This window comes from Neofelis nebulosa, chromosome 17 (genome assembly GCF_028018385.1).
Source record: "Neofelis nebulosa isolate mNeoNeb1 chromosome 17, mNeoNeb1.pri, whole genome shotgun sequence".
Taxonomy (NCBI): Eukaryota; Metazoa; Chordata; class Mammalia; order Carnivora; family Felidae; genus Neofelis; species Neofelis nebulosa.
Genome location: NC_080798.1, coordinates 20,775,279 through 20,785,944, shown reverse-complemented (window position 1 = coordinate 20,785,944; position 10,666 = coordinate 20,775,279).

Here is a 10,666-nt window from a genome sequence, read left to right as displayed (position 1 = left end):
TATTAGGCATAAGTGAGAAAAACTCATTGAACTTTTGCTATCCAGTACCTCAGTTTTAAAGATTTGTGTCGGGGCCCCTGGGTGGCTCAGTCAGTTGAGCGTCTGACTCTGGATCTCAGCTCAGGTCATGATCCCAGGGGTCATGGGATCGAGCCCCATGTCAGGCTCCACACTGGGCATGGAACCTGCCTAGATTCTCTCTCTCTGCCCCTCTACCCTGCTCACGCGCGCTCTCTCTCTCTCTCCCTAAAAAATAAAAAAATAAAGATACATGTTGATTCTCACCCATTATCTACTCGCCAATCAGTGATCACATCCTACTTTTCCCTTTCTTCTTTCTCTTCCAATATTTAGCTGTTGGTCTTTCTACTTTGCCATAACATATTCCATTTACTGCTCTTTCTCCGCCCATGTCTCCACCTGTTGTAAGGTTCTTATAATCCACCTGAAGTGATACAGTATTATTTGAAGGTGTAAAGATGCATAGCGTAAACCTTAGAGCAATTTCTCTCTCCCTCTCGATAGACAGATGATATAGATAGATGATAGATGGATGGATGCAGACGTAGCTATGCACCGTACTTTGAGAATTAGTGTTCTTCATAAAATTGCATTTGTTATTAACAACCTCTCCAGAGGGTTCTAATCCCACAGAGGCAGCAGGAGGAATCTGCGAACCTGCTGCTCATTGACACGGGCATAACTGGGAACATTATTTTTAAAAACCAACCTTTTAAAGTCTTACCTGTATCTTTTTCCAACTTTTTTTTTTTTTTTAATTTATTTTTGGGACAGAGAGAGACAGAGCATGAACGGGGGAGGGGCAGAGAGAGAGGGAGACACAGAATCGGAAACAGGCTCCAGGCTCCGAGCCATCAGCCCAGAGCCTGACGTGGGGCTCGAACTCACGGACCGCGAGATCGTGACCTGGCTGAAGTCGGACGCTTAACCGACTGTGCCAGCCAGGTGCCCCAAGTCTTACCTGTATCTTAAGGAGATTATCTTAAGGGCCTACAGAAAACAAAGATTCATTCGAGAAAATCTATTGAAACTTGGCGTTTGAGCCACAGCCGGTTCCCCCTCCTCCCTCCCAGTTCAGAGTGACAGAAGCCGCTCCAGGCAGGTGCCGCCAAGACCGCGGGGCCCCTTGTCCTCCGGCTCCCTTCCTGCCGCGTGTCTTTCCAGGAGGGGCAGCTCACCAGGATTTCTCACCTGCAGCCCCAGTGACAGGTTGCAGAGTTGAAGTTCTAGGCAAGCATGGCCAAGAGGGTGGAGGCTCAGGACGGCACACAAAACGCCAGGCCCTGTTTATAGGCAGAGGTTCCATACCAGGAAGGGCAGGCTGGGAAGACCAGAAGCTACTCCCCTTACCCGGTGTCCTGCTCCTAACGCAGGGGTGTCACTCAGAAGTGGGCCGCTCTCTCTCTGCCTCCCAGTCTGCACCACCCAGCGCACACACGCCTCGGTGTTTACCCAGATGTGTCGGCAACTTATGTCCATGCACAAACCTGTGCGTGGAAGTTTCCAGCAGCTATATTCGTAGTTGCCAAAACCCGGAAGCAACCGACACCAAGTGTGGCACATCCAGCCAATGGAAGACTATTCAGCGCTAAGAAGTGAACTGTTGGGGTGCCTGGCTGGCTGCATCAGTAGAGCACGTGACTTGTAATCTCAGGGTGGCGATTTCAAGTCCCACGTTGCTCGTGGAGGGAGGCTTCTTAAAAAAGAGAGGCACCTGGGGGCGCCTGGGTGGCGCAGTCGGTTAAGCGTCCGACTTCAGCCAGGTCACGATCTCACGGTCCGTGAGTTCGAGCCCCACGTCAGGCTCTGGGCCGATGGCTCGGAGCCTGGAGCCTGTTTCCGATTCTGTGTCTCCCTCTCTCTCTGCCCCTCCCCTGTTCATGCTCTGTCTCTCTCTGTCCCAAAAATAAATAAAAAACGTTGAAAAAAAAAAAAAAGAGGGGCACCTGGGTGCCTCGGTCAGTTCAGCATTTGACTCTTGGTTTTGGCTCAGGTCATGATCTCACAGTTCATGAGTTGGAGACCCATATTAGGCTCCATGCTGACAGTGGATTGAGATCTCTCTCTTTCTCTCCCTCTCTCTTTGCCCTTCTCCTGCTCGTGCTCTCTCTCTCTGTCTAAAAATAAAATAAAATTGGGACACCTGGATGGCTCAGTCAGTTAAGCATTCGACTTCAGCTCAGGGCATGATCTCGTGGTTCATGGGTTCAAGCCCCACGTTGGGCTCTGTGCTGACAGCTCAGAGCCTAGAGCCTGGAGCCTGCTTCGGATTCAGTGTCTCCCTCTCTTTCTGCCCCTCCCCAGCTCGTGCTCTGTCTCTCTCTCAAAAATAGATAAACATTAAAAAATTAAAGAAAATGAAAAAAAAAAAAAGAAATGAGTTATCAAGCCATAAAAAACATGGAGGAACTTTAATGCACGTTACTAAGAAAAAGAAGCCAGTCTTAAAAGGTTACATACTGTATGATTCCAACTATATGACATTCTGGAAAAGGCAAAACTATGGAAACAGCAAAAGGGATCCGTGTTTGCCAGAAAGCAGGTGGGGAGGAAGGATGAATAGGAAGAACACAGGGAATGTTTAGGGCAGTGAGACTCCTGCATGATGCCGTAATGGTGGATACTTGTCATTACACATTTGTCCAAACCCACAAATGCACAACACCAAGACTGAACCCCAACGTAAACTATGGACTCAGGGTGATCCCTGGGTGGTGGTGATGTGTCGGTATAGGTTCACCTTGTGTAACAAGCGCACCTCTCTGGTGGGGGATGTTGACGGCTGACGAAGCCGGGGGGGGGGGGGGGGGGGGGGAGGGGGGGGAGGGGACGGTGTTAGGGGGAGGGGGTGCTGGCCAGGGGAGGCGCATATGGGAAATCTGTACTTTCTGTTCACTTTCACCATGAACCTCAAACGGCTCGAAAAAAGTGAACTCTATTTTTTTTTTCAAGTTAAATGAAAATCAGTCATTAACAGACTGAGCTCAAAACTAACAAAGAAAATAAAATGCACGGTACTGGAACCTGATAGGTAACAGCAAAAACTATAAAACATTAAGAATTACTGCCATCCATGCTCAGTTTGAGTTCTTCCAGATTGGCAGTATTTTATTTATTTTTTTTTTAATTTTTTTTTAACGTTTTTATTTCTTTTTGAGACAGAGAGAGACAGAGCATGAAGGGGGGAGGGGCAGAGAGAGAGGGAGACACAGAATCGGAAGCAGGCTCCAGGCCCTGAGCCATCAGCCCAGAGCCCGACGCGGGGCTCGAACTCACGGACCGCGAGATCGTGACCTGAGCCGAAGTCGGACGCTTAACCGACTGTGCCACCCAGGCGCCCCTGGATTGGCAGTATTTTAAAGGATTCAGCATATTAGCTGAGATTTCGACATAAATCATTAGCCCATTAATAACCTAATCTTTTAGGGTAATACGGAAACTCAGCGTGTGATATTTTAAGAATTCTAACACAAAACAAGTAGTGAGTCGTCTGGAAAATCTAAGCTGCCTTCTGACTACCAAGAATCTAACAGTACTTGTTACATTAAGATATTTGAAATTAGGTTTCCCTTCACATATACAATGCACTCCCTCAAAGTTATAATGCACATTATTTGCTAATATTTTCTAATATTATCCCAAGAGATTTGGAGGAAGACAACGCAATGGTGAAGGATTCTGCCCTGCGTGGTCTCTTGCCAGCAAGGTCCCGGTGACCTTGGGCACACTATCTGTGTCTCAGTTTCCTGAATTGTAAATAGATTAGATCAATAGTCTCATCCCATAAGGTTTTTGAAAGGATTAAATTAGTTAATAATTTAAAGCTCCTAGAACAGTGCCAGGCACGGACTAAGCACCTAATAAATATTTATTGCTGTTATTAATGCAATTTTGACACTTCTTAAAAGGCAGCCTGGCTCGTGTGATTATTCTTTTCACACTATGGTATAAAACGTTTACCCCTCATGTGGCTGAACCGTCCATTCATAGACACTTCTGCCCCCCTCTTCCTACTCCACGACCACTCTGAAGCGCCTCGTGCCATTAGTGCAGAGCAAATCTGACTTCCCAGAGCACTGGCCACCACGGGAACCCTCTGAGCCTGGCCCCATCCGAGAGCACTTCCACGGGCCAACCCCTCCACCTGTGATTACCTTCCCTCTCACTTGCCGGCTCCTTCCCCTGCTGCACTCACCTCTGCTCAGACACCGCCTTCTGGGAGAGGCCCGCCCTGCTCAGCCCAAGTCGGCCCCCTGCCATGGCTCAGCGCCTATGAGTCCGCTTGGCTTGTTCTATTTTCTGTTTCCTCTTTTAGAATGTAAGTTTCAGCAGGCCAAGGACTTTGTCTTGTTCACTGCTCTTTTGTCTGTTTCCGGATCCCACTGTGGGCTGTCCTGACCCCCGAGGACACAAGACCGCCCCCCCTCACTTTATCCCTTATTCTCCTTTTCTTTTTAGCATGCATTACCATCTTGCTTCCTGAGCTATTTTCCATGCCCCATGCTAGAATGGTGTCCAGAATGCCTGGCACCGGTTAGTCACTCCATAGTACTTCTTGATGCATAAAGAGGGTCTGGTACATAATAGGTCCTCAGCGAATGTGCTGAATGAATAGATGTCCCTAAAGAGGTCACGGAAGGACTAAGGGGGCTGTATTTCCCGTGGCCCACCAAGGCATAGCAGAAGTTCCCGTTAGAAAAAACTTAATAGCAACCCATGATATCTGACATGGCAAGCTGGTTCGACCCGAAAGCCACGATGGCTAAGCGCATATGGAATCTCCTTACAGCCGAGAAATCCGATTGTGTTACACTTTGTCTCACTTTGCACAACCACTTCAAGTCTCCCCTCTTTTTTTTTAAACTTAATTTTATTTTAAGTAAACTCTACCCCCAACATGGGGCTCAAACTCACGACCCTGAGATCAAGAGACGCAAGGCCTATCGACTGAGCCAGCCAGGCACCCTTCAAGTCTCCCCTCTTTAAACTTCTAGCCACTACCGCCGCCCCCCTGCCCCCACTCCATCCTACACTCCCAGGAGATAAAACTGTGTAGCAGTTATCTATTGCTGTGTAAAAAATGACCCTAAAACCTAGTGGCTTAACGCATAAAAATCACCTTGTCGTCTCATAGTTTCTGTCCTTCACGAGCCCAGGCCTGGATTAGCTGGACGCCCCCGCCCAAGGGCTCACGAGGTTTCAGCCAAGCTGTTGGGGTCCGTGGTCTCCGCCGAAGGTCTCTTCTGGGGCAGGATCCTCTTCTGCACTCGATCCCATGGTGTTTGGCAGTCTTGCGCTCCTTGGAGGCTGCTGGCGAGAAGTCACCCTCAGTTCCTCGCCGTGTGAGCCTTTCCACAGGGCAGCTTACGACATGGTGGCTGGCCTTCCTCAAGCGCACATGCATGTGACAGAGTCGGAGACAGAAGCCCCCGCCTTGTAGGTTACCTGCCGTCGGAAGTGGCAGCCATTACCCTCCCACACCGTATTTGGTGGGAGCAAGTCACTAGGTGCAGCCCACACTCCAGGGAGGGATCAGACGGGCCCACAGCGCCCGGAGGCCTCGCTGGGGGCCTCCCACGCCTCACTTCCTATTTCACAGAGAAGACAGGAGCCTCGCCCGAGAACGTTCTCCTCTCCTCCTTGCTCCTCTGCACCACCAACCTACTGTGCTTTCCTCCTGCGGCAGGAGCTGCCCTTCCTTCCACCTGTGGTGCGGTTCCCGTTTGGATCCTTCCTCTCAGGACTCCGGCATAATCGATTATCCCTCTTTTGTTACACAGTCAGCCCCTCAAGTCAGCTGGGATCTTCTCCGTCAGCTTTTCCACGTGCTCATGACTCTTCCCGCGGAAACAAACAAACAGAAAACGCAAACCAATCTAAACCCTCACTTATCCTCTGTCTCCAACATCTATCTCTTTCGAACCTTTATTTAATGGTCCGAATGTCCTCTCTCTCCCCCCAGAGGGCCTGCCTGTTGTCACTTTCAAACCGCTGCAAGATGGCAGCATTACTTGACCAGCAGAGATCTTGCTGGTGTCACCAACGACTTTATGAGATCTAGTGACCATTTTAAGTCTTTGTGTTCTCTTGTGGTTTTGTTTTTTTTTTGAGAGAGAGATAGAGTGCGAGTGGGGGAGGGGCAGAAAGAGGGAGACACAGAATCCGAAGCAGGCTCCAGGCTCTGAGCTGTCAGCACAGAGCCCAGGCTCGAACCCACCAACGGTGAGTTCGTGACCTGAGCCGAAGTCGCACGTGTAACCAACTGGGCCACCCAGGTGCCCCGTGTTCTCTTCATTTAAAACGCTGGCACCACTCCATCCTTTCTGAAACACCCCTTCCCTTCTATTTCTAAGACCATGCTATTCTGCGTCTTCTTACCTCTCTGGCCTCCCCTTCTCCAGCTCTTGCGCAGGTGCATTTTCTACTACTCACCCCTTCACATGTTGGAGTCCTTCAGGCCGTGGTCCTAGGACCTCCCTTCTCACTCTGCGTTTCCTCTCCCTTGGTGCCCTTCCACATCCTGGCTCACAGACTGGCTGCTCCAGCCCAGACTTGCATCTGTACTGGCCCATTTGACGTCTCTTCCCTGATGTCTCAACATTTCAAGTTCGACATTTCCAAAACCAAGCTCATTATTTCTTCCACCAACCTGTTTCTTTTTCAGTGTTCTCTAGTGTATAGTGTATTGTTTCCTGGGGCCGTTGTAACAAAGCTACGAATTTGGTGGCTTAAAACAATAGGAGTTTATTCCCTGATGGCTTCAGAGGACAGAAGTCTGAAATCAAGCCTCCTTCCACAGGCTAGATCGGGGCGGGGGGGCGGGGGGGACAATCCTTCCTTGCCTCCTCCCACTGCAGGTGGCTCCAGTGTGCTCTCAGCCTACAGCTGCTCCTTCCATCGTCACATGACTTTCTCCTCTCCTCCTTACATGTCTCAAATCTCCTTCTTCCTTCCTCATAGAAGGACCTGGGAAAACCCAGGAGGATCTCATCTTAAGATCCTAACTTGGGGCACCTGGGTGGCTCAGTCGGTTGAGTGTGCGACTTCGGCTCAGGTCATGATCTCACGGCTGGTGGGTTCGAGCCCCATGTCAGGCTCTGTGCTGACAGCTCAGAGCCTGGAGCCTGCTTCAGATTCTGGGTCTCCCTCTCTCTCTGCCCCTCTCCCACTCGTGCTCTGTCTCTGTCTCTCTCTCAAAAATAAACATTCAAAAAAAAAATTAAGATCCTAACTTAATTACACCTGCAAAGACCTTTTATCCAAATGAGATCCCATTCACGGGTCACATGCAACCCACCGCATCCAGCTCTGTGAATGGTGCCTTCTTCATCCATCCTTTTGTCCAAGCCAGAAACCATATGACCATCCTTGTTCCCAGGATCCAATGTACCCATAAGTCATTTTCCTTCCTCTGCATCTCTGGTATCCATCCACTTCTCCCTCTTCCCCACAACTTACAATCCTCTTTACCAGACTAGTATCCCCTCTTGCCTGGAGTTCCTACAGCAGCCTTCTGTCTGTCTGCACCTACTCCTGAGTCCACCATCCAGCCTCCACACTGCAGAGCTGTTTCTAAATGCAAATCTGATCACGCTGCCTCTCCAGCTTCTTCTCCAACCTTTCACTGCTCTTAGGAACATGGTCTTTTTTTTTTTTTTTAATTTTTTTTTTCAACGTTTTTTTTTTTTTTATTTATTTTTGGGACAGAGAGAGACAGAGCATGAACGGGGGAGGGGCAGAGAGAGAGGGAGACACAGAATCGGAAACAGGCTCCAGGCTCCGAGCTGTCAGCACAGAGCCCGACGCGGGGCTCGAACTCACGGACCGCGAGATCGTGACCTGGCTGAAGTCGGCCGCTTAACCGACTGCGCCACCCAGGCGCCCCAGGAACATGGTCTTTATTAAAAACCACATGCAGGGGCACCTGGCTGGCTCAGTCAGTTGGGTGTCCAACTTGGGCTCAGGTCATGATCTCCAGGCTCGTGAGTTCCAGGCCCGCGTCAGCCTCTGCTGACAGCTCAGAGCCTGGAGCCCACTTCGTATTCTGTGTCTCCTTCTCTCTCTGCCCCTCCGTCGATTGTGCTCTGTCTCTCTCACTTTCAAAAATAAATAAACACTAAAAAAATTTTTTAAACCACATGCAGTAAGAGCATCGACCTTACAGAGTGAAGCCTTTAAGAAGAGGGTGCGTAGCAGGCAAAGAAACATTTTGTAGGGCAGCTGAGTCACTACAAAAATTGATGACTTTGAACTTGGCCGGCTCCACACCCAACAATGGACTACACCATGACCTTACTCAGCCCCTTCTGTAGTCTACAAGAAAACCATCCCTGGACACTGATGTGCTAAAAAGCATTTGCCTTCCTTCAACACTCATCATGTAGTAAATGATGGCTGGGGTCCCCTCAGGGTGACGCCAGCAGAATTTAAACTCGTCACGTGTGCTTTCCGCCCCCTCCTCCCCATCACTTCTTATAACTCTTCTGCTGTAACACCTGAATGGGAGCTGTCCGAATGGCTTCAAAATGAAGTGCCTCTAAGTTACCAATTTTTATATTCCTTGTCACCGCAAAGCAGCCTATTCCAATTTATGTTCTAAGAATAGCTAAGTGGAGACCTTACAGGTCCAACGGAAGCAAATCTCAAGCATAAAATATATGACGTCCACCAATCATACACCAGCTTCTGGGTATCCACAGTGTGTTCACCACTGTGCGAATTCCACTCTGGCGAGGGTCTGGGCCCCAAAACGGGGAAATGGAGAGCAAGGTAATCTTATACAAGTGGAATGTTCCCTTCACAATTTCTACGTCTTCAGGATAGAGTTGATTCTGCTGCAGAAGCAAACAACCCTCAACTCTCAGTGACTTAAAGCGACGAATGGTTATTTCCCATTCTTGCTACATATCCAGCAGGTTGACTACTTTCCGTCATGCTGTCCCTCCTCCTAGACCAGCCGATGAAAGGGTCCTGTGGGGATGTGGTTGGTCACTTTGGTAGAGGGAGAGGGGCTTCGGGGGGGGGGGGGCTTACACTAGGAATAAATGCTCTGCCCATGTTTCTTCTGCTCACAACTCATTGGCCAGAATAGTGCCACGGCCCCATTCAACCACCAGGGGGCCCCAAAGTGCACCTTACAGTGTGCCTGGAAAGGGGGAGATGTGGAATCCAAAAGTTCCATCCAATCAAGTCCAGAACCTACGCGTGGTGCGCAGGAATTTCTAAGTTGGGTCAAAAGAGGCACTGTCTCCATCCAGAGAATTAGGAACTAAACACCAGGTTCTCCATCTCATCTCCAAAGTTATTCCTTCACTCTCGGTACATAAAGACAGAACAGCCACAGGCTGACGGAAATCAACACACCCTCCGGGGGGAGAAAAATGGAGGGCACTCGGGCACTAATTCTATTTCCTCTTCTCTGTTGTATTTACTGCATTTAACATTCACATGGCATCATTTATCTGCCAGGGATCCCTCGAAGCACCGTACATATATTAACTGATTTAATCCTCACCACAACTCTATGACAAAGGTGCTATTATAAATCCCATTTTCAGATGAGAAAACTCAACCACTTCCTTTGTTCAAGGGCCCGCAGCTAGTCCGGGCTGGAGCTGGGGTTCCCACTCAAGCGGCCTGACTCCAGAGTCCGCCGTTAACCATTTCGCTGCAGTGCCTTTGCAGGACATCTGCATCTTTCGAGATTCCTTTACAAGTACAAATTCTGAATTAAACTTGCAACCTCTGAGCGGGGAGATGTTTGTTATAAGAAGAACGTCTTAGCCTTGAAGGGAACAGATTTGTCACTGGAATCACCATTCCCTACTACTCCTTCCTGCCGTTGTCTCCACCCAGGACGAGCTGGTCGGACGCTCGGACCTCTCACAGAGGGGTCTCGCTGTCGGCTGGAACACAGATGGAACATTCCTGCTCTTTGCGGTCGGAGAGCCCCCACGTAGGGAGCACAGGCTGCACTGGTGTGCTGCCGGCAGAGGAAAATGACCGCAAAGGCGCGCGCACTGGCATGAGTAGAAACGGAAATGGAAATTCTGGATCCAAACCAGGAAGTCGGTTTTGAAGACGGACCTCATACGTAGCCCTTGGTTGCTGGCTTCGAAGGCACGAGCCCAGTGCTGCCTGAGCCCACGCTGTCGTCCAAGGGAAGGAAGCCGGGGAGAAGTCAGAGCCAGCATGCAGAGAGGAGGTGGAGTGAGAGAATCCTAGCTGCATTTGTGACCCAGGTTCCAGTCCCACCTGGGGACCCCCACAGGGTGGTGAACCCTTTCCTTCTAAAGTTCCTTCAAGCTGGAATTCTTCCCCTTGCCATCAAAATGGTAGCTATACCACAATTCAGTTAACCGATCTTTCAATTTTTCTAATGTTTTTGCTCATGCAAATAATGCTTGAAAAACTTTCTTGTTCTTTGAGCATGACTGACTACGTCAAGAGCATGATCCCAAAAGTAGAATTGCTCTCTACTTTTTTTTAATGTTTGTTTGTTTGTTTGTTTGTTTGTTTGTTTGTTTTGAGAGTGAGCAAGCAGGGAAGGGGCAGAGAGAGAAAGAGAATCCCAAGCAGGCTCCGTACCGTCAGCGGAGAGCCTGATACAGAGCTAGATCTTACAGACCACGAGATCATGATCTGA